The sequence below is a fragment of the Moschus berezovskii genome, chromosome 2, assembly GCF_049115385.1.
Source record: "Moschus berezovskii isolate FMDL1 chromosome 2, NW_MosBer_1.0, whole genome shotgun sequence".
In the NCBI taxonomy this organism is placed as follows: domain Eukaryota; kingdom Metazoa; phylum Chordata; class Mammalia; order Artiodactyla; family Moschidae; genus Moschus; species Moschus berezovskii.
This window is the reverse complement of record NC_142461.1, coordinates 63,773,557-63,787,962: the sequence shown is the minus strand read 5'-3', so window position 1 is coordinate 63,787,962 and position 14,406 is coordinate 63,773,557. Positions and strand designations below refer to the sequence as shown.

General features: G+C 43.7%; 1 protein-coding gene across 5 annotated transcripts in view; it reads right to left on the bottom strand.

Annotated features, from left to right (window-relative positions):
- Positions 1-14,406, bottom strand: part of CLASP1 (cytoplasmic linker associated protein 1) — a 279,111-nt gene that overhangs the window by 226,781 nt on the left and 37,924 nt on the right. The gene's annotated exons all lie outside the window — the stretch shown is intronic.

Sequence of the window (14,406 nt, the reverse complement as noted above, 5' to 3'; positions counted from 1 at the left end):
GGGAGCACCTCGTTTGGGGGCTGGCTAAAGAAACAGTTCAATTTTTTTCTGCAGAAAAGGATCAAAATCTCAGTCTATAAAAATAAATCCTAGCAGATACAAACGAGTGTATATAGGATGGATGACCAACAAAGTCCTACTGCATAGCATAGGGAACTATACTCAATATTCTGTGATAAACCATAAAGGAAAAGTACATAAAGAAAGAATGACATATGTGTGTAACTGAATCACTTTGCTGTACACTAGAAATTACAACGTTGAAAATCAACTATACTTGAATAAATTTTTTAAATGAAATTATTAACGATGGGCCTCAAAAAACAAATCCTTCTCCCACGGCACTCAAGGTTTCTCTCCAGAGCATCTTCTAGACAGCTTCCTGTTCCTCCACCTTCAACCTGATCACTATACTTGCTGTTATTAATGAGAACAGTCCTAGGCAGAAACACATCTCTAAAATGAGTAAAGCTGAGCTGTGGAAAGAACAGTTTTGAGGGCTAAATTCTTAAAAAGAAAAAGGATTTTATTTATTTATTTTTTTTTTTAGAAAAAGGATTTTTAATTGTCAAGTGAAAGTCACTCAGTTGTGTCCGACTCTTTGCAAGGTGTTTTAATTGCCAAGGTGTTACCAAAAAGAGCTCCAAGACTGAAAATACTTAATGAAGTAGTAATGTAAACATTCCTTTTTCCCTTAAATGCTCTCCTCCCCCTTAAAAACACTCCATTAATAGTTTGGTACATGCCATACCAGACTTCTCCTTGGAACTCTAGTACCAAAATGCCAGTGTTTTTGTGGCATCATGCCATTCTTTCCGTATTTGAAAATGTTAAGTCTAAATCATTTATGTACGATGTACATGGAGAGTTAAAGCACAGATGTTAAAGCAACATATAACCCCCATATGCATCAGTGATGCATATTCATAGTTTAGTTTCTTGAACTAAATAAGCATTAAGAAACAGTTCAATAAGCAATTTTTTAAAAAATCCCTGTGCCTCAGCTGTCCTCGGTGTGGGGGCGTGTCCGCATTGTGCCCACATCCCCCTGCACTCTGCCGCTTTAGGAGTCTAAACCTCCTCATTCATTTTATGAAGCAACAGGGTCCCACACAGAGCCAGCTGGGAGCGGCCCCAGGATGGGTTGGGAGCACGTCTGGCATTGGCCCCAAGCATTACTCCCTGGGAAGTGAACTGCCTTTCACCCACCTGCTCTGAACACACTTCTCTCAAAGTAGCATAACTGGGAGGGAAGGCTAATTCTGGCTAAAATAAGTAGTCCTGGGGGGAAGAAAGGTCTGGACAAAGAGAACAGGCCTGGAGCTGCAGGGAAGAAGAGCAGGAGTCTAGCCCCTGATACAAGAAAGCCACCCAGAAAGCCACCCAGGAAGCCACTCCTCCTCCACCCGGGGAGGCTGGAAAGCAGCCTGGAGTTGTCCCCTTCCTGTCCCCGAGGCAATCTCCTCAGAATCAATCTCCTGAACATCACTGCTCCCCTCCTAATTGTAAAATTACTCCATTTGGAGCTCTGACAGAAATGAAAGGCCCAAGCTGGCTCGCAGAAAAATGGAAGTGATGAATAAACATAAGAGGCTCAATTTCACTCAAGTTAATTGCCATTGCCTTAGTTACAGCAAGACACGCAGCAATGGTTTTAACCAAACAGGCAAATGGTAAGCATGAGCATGTCTGAAGCGTTAAAAAGCAGCATGTGAATCTCTAAGTCCAGCAAAATATATGTGATCCAGATTTCAGATGTTTAAACTACTGAAAGAGGGGCATTATATCCATAAAAACACTAGCATTTTGGTACCAGAATTACAAAAATTGGTATAACAGACACTAAGGACAAGTTCTCAGTTTAAAGAGGCTGGGAAAGACGGGAAAGCTCTCACTGGATGACAGAGCTAAAAGCCCACAGAACACGGGGTCATCAGACGAGAGAAGAAGTGAGGCGCACACAGAGACGGCAGGTACCAGGCCAGCCCAGAAGTGAGGGGCCCGCCTCTAGGTGCTGACTCCTGAGCACGAGGAGCAGAGGCCTCATCAACAAGTACAAGAGCTGTGGTGTGAGCCCAGGGCTCTGATCCCAATTTTTGGCTGTCCATGGGGGCCCCTGCAGCCTCTCCAGGAAAAAGACACGAAGTTCCCATGAAATTCATCATTCCCACAGTGGTCACGCTCAGGCCACTTGTCCCCAGCCAAGCCCTCTTTCTTCTAGGGGAACCCATCTCCTGACTTCTTCCAGCCCTTGACATAGAAGTTTTCTGAGCAAGGCCAACATTTCCTTGCAGCAGCACACCTCCCTGGCCACAGTAAGTGGGCCGAGGGCTTGGAGAGGTGATTTACTCCAAGATGGGAGAATAGACTCTTGCCCCTGGTAATGGAGTTACAAGATGTGAGGCAGGGCCATGGTGGCTGAGCACAATGCTGAACAGAGTGTCCCAGAAGCCACTGGCCAGATAGAGCAAAACCCCTCACACCCCACCCCATGTTGTTGCCACAGTAATCCATCCCAACAATCCTCCCGGCCAGTGGTCTGCCCCAATAATGCCCTCTCTGGCTTGAAGTGGTTTGAACTGAGTTACTACTCAATCAAAGACTACCTGACTTCCTCATCATAATCAGAAAGGTTAATATCAGTTCTTCTCTTTACAAAGCTGTTAAAAAAAAATACTCCTTAGGTTGGGCTAGAATTATACGAAGAATTGAACAGAATCACGCACTTACCCTCACTGTCCAACAAAAACCACTTACTATCCACTTAACTTTCTTCAGCATCTCCCATCTAAGCCCATATTTAGGTTCTGGTAGATGTGAAAGCACTTGGAAAAAGGAAGGAGCATTAAGAAGAAATGGATTATGGTAGTTATTTCCTCACAACTCTCTCATTTGTTTTGTGTTTAAAAAAAGAAAAGAAAGAAAAGCTAATGGAAATAAATGACAACAACAGAGATCCCACTTCTTTAATCCACTTCAGGGCAGCCTTTGTAAAGGTATCCGGATGCCCTCCTCCTGACTAATAACGTCCCCTACCCTGCTAATGTCTTAAGACGGCCCAGAAAGAACCTATTTGCATCAATCATTTAAGGAGAAAATGAGATTAACAAAAATAAAATTATTTATTTTATATCCTTATAAGACTTGCTTTTATCTGAAAGGTCAGAAGCAGTAGAGAGGTTCTCCAACACTGCTCCTGGCAACACAGAGACATCGTTTCACTTGCCCAGCAAAAAGGAAAAAAACATTCAGGAAAATAACACCCAGGACTGGTTCCAGGGCACTCACACAGCGCCAGTGGGTGGGCAACGTGGCCCACTCCAACCCATCAATTCAGCTCTTCAGAAGTTCCAGCAGAGACACACACAAGAGGGCAAGAGCGTGCGCATGGTCAACGATGCTCAGTGCAGTGATGCTGTGACAAAAAAGCCAGGAACAACCTAGATGCTGACAACTATGGATAAAGAAATGAGAGCTAAAAACTCACGGAAGAAAATCATGCACTAAAGTGACATTAACTCAGCCTCGTCTACACCACCCACATCAGCACACAGAGTTTCTAGCCCTTCAATGCCTTCTATTCCCCCTCAAGTTGGTTCCCAGACCTCCTAAGGTGCCAGAGGCCAGGCACTCCCTACCTGGGGCTCTAGCTCCACCCCACGAGTGTAGAATATGACAATTCTCTCAGAACATCACCTCTACTAAGGACACCCGTGACACGCTGCTTTGTGGAGTCACTGAGCTATCTCCCTTCTCTCATCCAAAAAAGGCCCAAAGCCCCTCTCTTCCACAAATCCTTTAACGATGATTAAACACAACAAATTTTGACCCGGCACCAGGCCTGGAACCAAGCACTTCCTACCCATCTATAACCCCAGCCATCTGGTCCACAACAGATAGCTGTCTTTGCCCCTACCCCAAATCCCTGGTGAAAGTCAGCTGTAGCCACATAATTCCTCCAGGCTGACTCCCATCTCTATTCAAGCCAGTTTCATCTAGTTTCTCTGGATTCTTTGCTGTGGTCCCTGTCATAGAATCTTCCTCTACTTAACCTGTTAAGATGATTAACTCAGTGGTGTCAGGCAGTTCTTGATTACCTATTCACCTTGGATGCCATCTGACAATTTCCCCCTTAGCCCAAAGCTCTAACTAGTGAGGGCTTCCCTGGGGGCTCAGCAGTAAAAGAATCCACCTGCCAATGCAGGAGTCATGGGTTCAATCCCTGGGTTGGGAAGATCACCTGGAGAAGGAAATGGCAACCCTCTCCAGTATTCTTGACTGGGAAATCCCATGGACAGAGGAGCCTGGTGGGCTACATATAGTCTAGGAGTTGAAAAGAGTCAGACACAACTGCCTGAGGGACCAAACAACAACTACTGCTGAACTGTGTCTACAGGAACCTGTACCTCCGTCAGTACTGTCTTCTATTTCATTTGTTTTCCATACTCTTCTTTCTTTTCCTCATACAAAGTGTCCTTTAATATCCTGCTAAATCCAAGAAGACATTCTATTGTTATTTGCCTTTCTATATTCCTTCCACAGTTGTTTAAAATATACAGATAGATAACCATCTCTCTGTCTCTATTTTGCATGCCAGGAAGCCCACAGTCCAAACCAAATTTCATCACGTTAGTTTTATGTTCACAAAGGATTAGGCAGCCTTAAATTCTTTATGAATATCAATGTACCTACGTAAGTCTAATTTTAAACATTTTCTTCTTTCTTCACAGTAGTTCCTTTTGGGGATAACTATCAAAGTATACACTTAATTCCTGCTATACAAATAGACAAAGGATATACATTTCAAAAGTAAATGAAGCCAACTGATAAATGGAGAAGAAATGATGGAATCAGAAAATCACCCTTTAGCATCCAAATAATTATCTTAGGCAAGGACCATCAACAAATACTAAAGCTAGTAGGTGACAGACTGATGACAGGATATTTACATAGTCTCAAAATATCTCCCCACAAGATACCTATTCATTATAAAAGGAAAAAATAACAACTTTCGGAAGTAACCTGGCAAACATCTCTTTACCAACTAGGACAAGAATACCACGTGCCTTCTGATATGACACAATGATTACTTCCATGGTTTTCCCACTGCAAAACACACAACCAATCGAACCATGAGAAGCAGAAAACAAGCTCAAATGAAGGACTGTACAAAATAAACAGCCTAGTATTAAGTCAAGAAAGACAAGGACAGACAGGCAGTGAACTGCTCCAGGTCAAAGGAGACCATACAAGTGAGAATGAAAATGCAGCCGGGGAGCTTAATTGTAGACCACAAAGTTTTTCTTTCTTTTGCTATAAAGGACATTAGCAGGACAACAGGTGAAACATGCATAAGATTCACAGACTGGATCATGTGTGCGTGCTCAGGCGTGTCCCACTCTTTGCAACCCCATGGACTGTAGCCCTCCAGGCTCCTCTGTCCACAGGATTCTCCAGACAAGAATACTGGAGCAGGCTGCCATTTCCTCCTCCAGGGATTAGTACTCTTATCAATCCTAATACAGTATTAGGACCTGCATTAAGGTCCTAGACCTGTATTAAGACTATATAAGTAAATGCCCTCGTCTTTAGGAAATATGAATATTTAGGAGCAACGGAGCACAATGTCTACCACTTCCTGTCCAACACAAGTGGTGAAGTACTGCCACTGGGGTCCGGATGAAACACATGGAAACTCTGCACTGAATGTTTGGGTTCGGGGAAGGGTTTGAGGTATAGCTGACATAAAACATTATGACTCAGTATTTGTATACACTGTGAATGATCACCACAGTAAATCTACTTAACATCGATCACTACACACATTCACAGAAATTTTTTTTTCTTGTGATGGGAACTTTTAAGATTTACTATCTTATCAACTTTCAACTATGCAAGGCAGCATTCCTAACTTCACCATGCTGTACATTACACTACCAGGTCTCAGTAATTTTAGAGCTGGACATCTGTACCTTTGGACTCCCTTCACCTATTTTGCCCAACCCCCAACTATTGCTTCTGGCACACATTTGTGAACTTGGTTTGTGTTTTGTTTTGTTTAGATTCCACATGTAAGTGAGATAATACAGGATGTATTTGTCTTTTTCTGTCTTAGTTCACTTAGTATTGTATCCTCAAGGTCCATCCAGGTCACAAATACCATTATTTCATTCTTTTTTACGCCCGAATAATATATTCCATCATACCGAGTTGGTCAAAAAGTTCATTTGGGTTTTTCTATAACATTTTACAGAAAAATCAGAACTTTTTGGCCAACCAATTCAGCCATTAATGGACACTTAGGCTGCTTCCATATCTTGGCTGCAGTAAACAATGCTTTTTTCCAGTTTTGTGAAACTTCCCTGTAGGTTTGAGTATTTTCCAAAATAACGAGTTTAAACAGTATATAAGGTCATGATTCCATTAGGACCAGTCAAAAAGCTGTTTTAAATACACTGATCTTAAATAGTTTTGGTTTTTTATTAAAGTACAAAATGAGCTGCTTATCTGTCACTCAGGACCCAGTCTCCTAAAGTCATCACTGTGAGCTGTGGGGTACACCCTAACACTCTTTTGCTCTGATAAATATACTATAAATATCGTTGTAGCATTATAAAGGAAGCAGTATTGCTCCGATGCGGATGTGGGCTCTAAGGACAGACTATCCAGATTAAAATAACTTTCCAGTTCTGTGACCCTAGGCAAGTTGCTTCTCTGCTCTTAAGCGGTTCCCAGCTGTTGAATGGGAGCAATCCCAGAGCTTATCAGGGGTACTTGCCTCATGATTAAACAAAGCAATGAACAAGAAGTGCTTCACGGATCCTGATACACAACGAGTGCTTCATAAAAGTGAGCTATTCGTAAACATCAAAATCACGGATTCATCAGCCTCCTTGTCGGCTCTGTGCTCTCTATCTCACCTTAGCTGTTTCTATTTCTTTTTGCTCTGATATTCAATTTATGATTTCATTATATGTATCCGTACTTCAATTTGAGCTTTCTGAAACAAGGTGAAATACTAGTTAAAAATAAAAAGAACAAATGAAACCCTCTGAAAACGGGTCCTCCATCAGCGGACTGCCTTTGCCAATAGGTTTTAAACTCACTCTTAGAATTCCAGGCCAGCTGCTGCTCTACTCAGGGCCTCTGTTATCAACAGTGCATGGTTTAAGGATTCATATCTTGTTACGAGGGATCCAAGGCCTCTGCTCCAAGGAACAGGCTGACGAGGACTAAGGAAGGCACACAAACTCAGTCCCACAGAAAGGTTCATCTTCTACAGATCTTGTTATCTTTGGGCCCAGTAACTGCATGTCCTTATCATCTTCCTCTCACTGACCACACACTCACTCCAAGCGGCCCTGGTACCTTCGTATACAGGCTCCCTGCACCCTCATAACAATGCTATGTACCAGCTATCACCAGACTCATTTCACAGATGAGTAGACTGACCTGCTCAAAAGGCTAAATGGCAGAGCCAGGATGAGAATTCAGACTGTTCATCCTCCAATCGGAACTACTTCCAATGCACTTTGCTACCCTTACATATACATAAACTCACACTCAGGAAGAAATGCCATTAATTACATACATAAAGGACACCATTTTTATTTGACAAGTCACATAAATTTTCTTAAAATAATTCTTCCTGGCTTATTTTTATTTTTTTGCTTTGCTTTGGTTTTTGTTGAGTACCACTCACTGAAGCTCTCCTACTTAGAAGAGAGGCACCTCTTTAAACTATACCCAGGAAAATTCAACTTTTGCAACCGATGGGACAAGGCATCAGGGAAAACCTGGGAAGAAGGAACAGCCTCTGAGAAGCCTCATCACTGTGGCAGCACCAAGCAGAGAGCCAGAAACGGAAGTCACTTAATCTGAATCCAATCATCCTTTCTGGCTCTTCTCTCAAGGACACCAGGGGGAAAATTAAAACCTCAATAAAAGTCAAGGTTCTAGAGATAGGCAAGGGGCACAGAGGAGCCTCCCTTATCTGTTAGCTCCTTCCCCTCAGGCCAGAAAGGGTACCTGAACCAGGGCAGTGGTCGTACTGTGCTCCATAGAGCAGCTATGGAAGAGACGAAACTTTCTACAGTCTATACTGAGACGGTGCTGCTAGACACGGAGGAACAAGAAGGAAGAGAAGTCTCTGTGAATTTGCAACTCACTCCTTTTGATCCTTCCTGGTCCCCTTTAACCCCATCTTTTCATCTTTCCTCTCCAACTTTATAGACTCCTTACAGTCCTACCTTTAGACCACTAAGACCGTTAGGGCAGAGATTAAGGAAGCCCTCAGTTAAAAGAGACGGAGAAGGCAATGGCAAGCCACTCCAGTACTCTTGCCTAGAAAATCCCATGGATGGAGGAGCCTGATAGGCTGCAATCCGTGGGGTCGCTATGGGTCGGTCAGACACGACTGAGAGACTTCACTTTCACTTTTCACTTTCACACACTGGAGAAGGAAATGGCAACCCACTCCAGTGTTCTTGCCTTGAGAATCCCAGGGATGGGGGAGCCTGGTGGGCTTCCATCTATGGGGTCACACAGAGTCAGACACGACTGAAGTGACTTAGCAGCAGCAGCAGTTAAAAGAGATCCTACAAATTTCAAGTCAGCATGGCCTGGGCCTTGAGATAACAATGCGCTGGGCTGGAGTCCGCATGCATCAGATCTAGACAGAGTGAGACTGCCCAGCACTGGCCCAGCGCTTCCACTGTGAAGAAGGGACCGTGCCTGGCCTGTCTTTTCCCCAGGGATACCCAGCCCTCAGGGCACTATCCACACAGGATCAGTCATTCACTTAATTCACTTCAGTCATTGCATGAACACTTAGGTTCAAGGCCCAGAAACCTTGATTACTAGCTGTCACCTTGATCAAGTTACCTGATTTATCTGCACATCAATGTCCTCATCTGTTAAATGAATATATATAGCAAGATTCATCTCATCTGGTAATAATAAGTTAAAAATGAATACATATTTAGCATAACTTCAGGTACTGGTGGCTCAGACAGGAAAGAATCCACCTGCAATGCAGGAAACCCAGGTTCGATCCCTGGGTTGGGAAGATTCCCTGGAGAAAGGAATGGCTACCCATGCCAGTATTCTTGCCCGGAGAATCCCATGGACAGAGGAGCCTGGCAGGCTACAGTCTGTGGAGCTGGACACAACTGAGCACACACGCACAATCTAGAAGTCTCATAAACAAATAAAGACTCCATCTCTTCCGTGTCTTCCAGTCACTGTGACATCACAGAAGACTTACAAAGTACACACAGTGACACCCTGGATTGGGGATGGGGGTGAAAAGCACCCCCACAGTGTAGTCCTGGGGTGTTCCAGCTGTATGAGGACACTATTTAAATAACCAATTACTCATTCCACAAGATGACCCAACAATGTCCAAAGACAATACCAAGCAGGACCCTGGACACGATCAGCGTCCTTGATTCTCCCTGAGTTCCAAAGGGCAAATGGAACAGTTGCTAATCCAGGAAGGGAAGGGATACAGAGACGAGGAATAAGCAGCCAAGAAACACAGTGCAGCCCTGAGGCAGGGTCCTGGTTCCAACTCAAGGGACACATAGTTTTGGGGGCAGAAGCCTGTTGTGCCTCTTTTGCCAGGCAAAGCAACAAAGCTATTCATTTCTACTTCACCCAAAATACTGTCTCCAAGATTCAATCTGGTACCAGTGCACAGAGGCTGATTTCAGCAGTCAGCTCACAGTAAATGATCAGTGACAGGCTAACAGAACATATACTGACCCTAAAATGAGGCTGCATGAAAGAGCCACAAAGGCAAGCTTCCTAAAATATCATATCAGTTCAGTTCAGTCGCTCAGTCGTGTCCGACTCTTTGCAACCCCATGAATCACAGCACGCCAGGCCTCCCTGTCCATCACCAACTCCCGAAGTACACTCAAACTCATGTCCATTGAGTTGGTGATGCCATCCAGCCATCTCATTCTCTGTCGTCCCCTTCTCCTCCTGCCCCCAATCCCTCCCAGCATCAGTCTTTTCCAGTGAGTCAACACGTCGCATGAGGTGGCCAAAGTATTGGAGTTTCAGTTTTAGCATCAGTCCTTCCAATGAACAGCCAGGATTGATCTCCTCTAGAATGGACTGGTTGGATCTCCTTGCAGTCCAAGGGACTCTCAAGAGTCTTCTCCAGCACCACAGTTCAAAAGCATCAATTCTTCGGCGATCAGCTTTCTTCATAGTCCCAACTCTCACATCCATACATGACCACTGGAAAAACCATAGCCTTGACTAGGCGGACCTTGGTTAGCAAAGTAATGTCTCTACTTTTTAATATGCTATCTAGGTTGGTCATAACTTTCCTTCCAAGGAGTAAGCATCTTTTAATTTCATGGCTGCAATCAGCATCTGAAGTGATTTTGGAGCCCAAAAAAATAAAGTCTGACACTGCTTCCACTGTTCCTCCATCTATTTCCCATGAAGTGATGGGACTAGATGCCATGATCTTCGTTTTCTCAATGTTGAGCTTCAAGCCAACCTTTTCACTCTCCTCTTTCACTTTCATCAAGAGGCTTTTTAGTTCCTCTTCACTTTCTGCCATACAGGTGGTGTCATCTGCATATCTGAGGTTATTGATATTTCTCCCAGCAATCTTGATTCCAGCTTGTGCTTCTTCCAGCCCAGCGTTCCTCATGATGTACTCTGCATATAAGTTAAATAAGTAGGGTGACAGTATACAACCTTGACGCACTCCTTTTCCTATTTGGAACCAGTCTGTTGTTCCATGTCCAGTTCTAACTGTTGCTTCCTGACCTGCATACAGTTTCTCAAGAGGCAGGTCAGGTGGTCTGGGATTCCCATCTCTTTCAGAATTTTCCACAGTTTATTGTGATCCACAGTCAAAGGCTTTGGCATAGTCAATGAAGCAGAAATAGATATTTTTCTGGAACTCTCTTGCTTCCTCCATGATCCAGCGGATGTTGGCAATTTGATCTCTGGTGCCTCTGCCTTTTCTAAAACCTGCTTGAACATCTGGAAGTTCATGGTTCACATATTGCTGAAGCCTGGCTTGGAGAATTTTGAGCATGAATTTACTAGCGTGTGAGATGAGTGAAATTGTGCGGTAGTTTGAGCATTCTTTGGCATTGCCTTTCTTTGGGATTGTAATGAAGACTGACCTCTTCCAGTCCTGTGGCCACTGCTGAGTTTTCCAAATTTGCTGGCATATTGAGTGCAGCACGTTCACAGCATCATCTTTCAGGATTTGAAATAGCTCAACTGGAATTCCATCACCTCCACTAGCTTTGTTTGTAGTGATGCTCTCTAAGGCCCACTTGACTTCACATTGCAAGATAGATGTCTGGCTCCAGGTGAGTGATCACGCCATCATGATTATCTTGGTCGCATGATTATCTTGGTCGCAAAGATCTTTTTTGTATAGTTCTTCTGTGTATTCTTGCCACCTCTTCTTAATATCTTCTGCTTCTGTTAGGTCCATACCATTTCTGTCCTTTATCTAGCCTATCTTTGCATGAAATGTAAAATATCATATAAGATGCTCCAAAAGCAAACTGAGTTCTATCAAAACGATGGCTTCCCCTATTCCCAAATTAGGTACAAATTATGAGGCTGACTCTTCTCCCGAATGAATCCGAACAGTTCCCGCCAGTAAAGAAAGGCGTCCACACACCACAGGCACTCAGTGTCTTGGTGAGTGCTGGGGCCAGTCAACCACGGCCCCGGATCAGCAACCGCCCTCTGCTTATGTAAATCACATCTCGCTGGAGCACAGCTACGGCCACTCACAAGCACATTATCTGGGGCTGCTTTTGCATTTATAATGGCCAAAACTGGTTAAACATTTACAAGAAGACCACAGGGCCCACCAAGCCTAATATATTTACCATGTGATCTTGAAGAAAGTTTGCTGACCTCGATTCTCATGAAAGAAACACTGGCTAGGAAATCAGAGTCCTACATTTAAATCCCAGTTCCATGATCACAAAGAGAAATTATCTCGTTAATTCTCAGTAATTTCCGTGACCTCATGTATAAAATTTAGGACACCACCATCTACCTTGCAGGAATGTTATGAAGATTAAATGAGATATTAAATGCATACGGTAAATAAGCAAGAATCAGTAGCTATTAAACCTTAATCAAAACCAGGTACAAACCTGTCTACCACATTAATACTCAAAGGTAAAGTGATCCAGGCTCCAGCAAACTATTTCTTAAAATAAGACACTGTGCTGGCATTCATCTACATTCTCTTACCAGGAAAAGGAATAACAATATCTAAGTGTTATCGTTTTGGAAGGTCAAAAGTACTTCTCTTGTCCCCTTTTTAGTCCTGAATTTAAAAAGAAAAAAACAAATGTCAAGAAGCCAAGCTTCAGAGAACTGCCTATTACAAAGTGAATCCCTTCAAATAAAACCTGAAGTGGGCTTCAGGCTCTGACTGAGTAATCTCAATCCATGATTAAGGGAAAAAAAAAACAGGCGTACGTCCCTAGAAAACACACTTCCAGATTTCAGTAAAGCAACCAGGAATATTTGCCAAGAGTGACCCTAAATTCCTGAGTTCACACAGGGAACTAGGATCTGTTGAGCACCTGCAGTGTTTCAGGTTCTGGGCTTCAGGTGTGAACAAGGCACATGGTCACCACACTTAAGAGACCTTACAGACCAGAGGTGTGCTCAGCACTGGGTAAGATCAGAACCACACGACATGGCCTGGACGCCAAAGCCATCAGTATGAAGTCAAACAAGCTTATCAGAGCTTGAGGGCCCTGAGAGAAGACCGAGTCAAACACCTGCCCTGCACAGAAAGGTAAAATGACTTGTCCATGACCACATGCAAATCAGCAGCAAACCTTGTTTTCCTTTCCTTCCCAGAGCTGTCTTTCTTGGAAATTACTTCACAAAGGTTCTCAAGTCTTAATCTTTCACTCCACTGTGACCCTACAATTCTTATTATGAAAAATCAACCCAGTCTTCAAACCTCTGGGTTCCTCCAGACAGTGTTACTACTTCTGTCTTCCCACCAATTCTGTGCATCTTTATTACTGCTTCCCTGGTAGCTCAGCTGGTAAAGAATCCACCTGCAATGCAGGAGACCTGGGTTCAATCCCTGGGCCAGGAAGATCCCATGGAGAAGGAAACTGGCAAACCCCTCCAGTGTCCTTGCCTGGAAAATCCTGTGAACAAAGGAGCCTAGCAGGCTGCAGTCCATCAGGTCGCAAAGAGTTGGGCACGACTGAGCAAATCACACTTTCTTTCACTTTATTACTGCACATGCAACATTGATTGTAACCATTCACTTATATATCCTTACCCACCCCTCCCAGACTATGAGTTTAGTGAAGACAGGAACCAAGTCTTGACACTGACTGTGAATGCCTGAAAGTTGATTATGTGGCTGGCATATAATAACTGTGTGCATGCATGCTAAGTCGCTTCAGTCGTGACCGACTCTGTGCAACCCCATGGACAGCAGCCCACCAGGCTCCTCTGCCCATGGGATTCTCCAGGCAAGAATACCAGAGTGGGTTGCCATTTCCTTCTCCGTAATAACTGTATATTCACTCTGTATATAATAACTTTTCCACATTATGGATGAGGAAACTGAGGCCCAGGGAGGTTAAGAAAGCTCCTGCGGTACAGCAAACCTGTGGGTTACTTATTTAACATCCATGTACCTCTGCCCCTTGCCTCGCCTCCTTCTTGCTAGCGGGAGTCTGATACCCAACCCCTCCACACAGCCACAGGTTTGGCTCAGGAAAGGCTGAACCCGTCATTAAACCAGGGAGGTGAAGCGTGATGGCTGAAGGCCACTGTGGACGCCTGTCCATTCCCAGTTATGCTGCAATGTAATGTAAAAAAGTCTGCTGGGGCGCTTCAGAGATGGTTTCCTCCCAAGTTAAAGACATAAGCAGTCACTCTTCTTCCCTAGCCACTGCTTTAACTATATGGACTTCTTAAGTTTTTAAAGGCAATTACTCAAGCTCCTCATGCAAACTTTAAGGCAACTAAGTAAGCATTCAGTTACTCTCAGGCGGAAGCATCCTAATTTGCACACAGAAAGGCTGACTTCACAGACCTCAAAGATGTCACTAGTCTACCTCACCCTTCCCCTCTGCAACACTCCCACCACCCAGCACCAACACAGAGCAGAAGTTCAGCTAAATGAATAAACAGATGAATGAAACAGACAAAATTTAAGCTCAACTTTCAAAGACAAGGAAGGTAAACTTTACGTCCAGTTCTAAGTGAAATATTAGGGACCGAGGTAAACACCCTTAATAAATCTAAAGTCTGCTGACTCTTAGATAAGATCAAGATTCAATGTAATTGGAAAACAAAGTCTGTATTAGAGCAAACAAAGAAATCCTGTAAGCACCCATTATGAGTCCATATGTGTCAGAA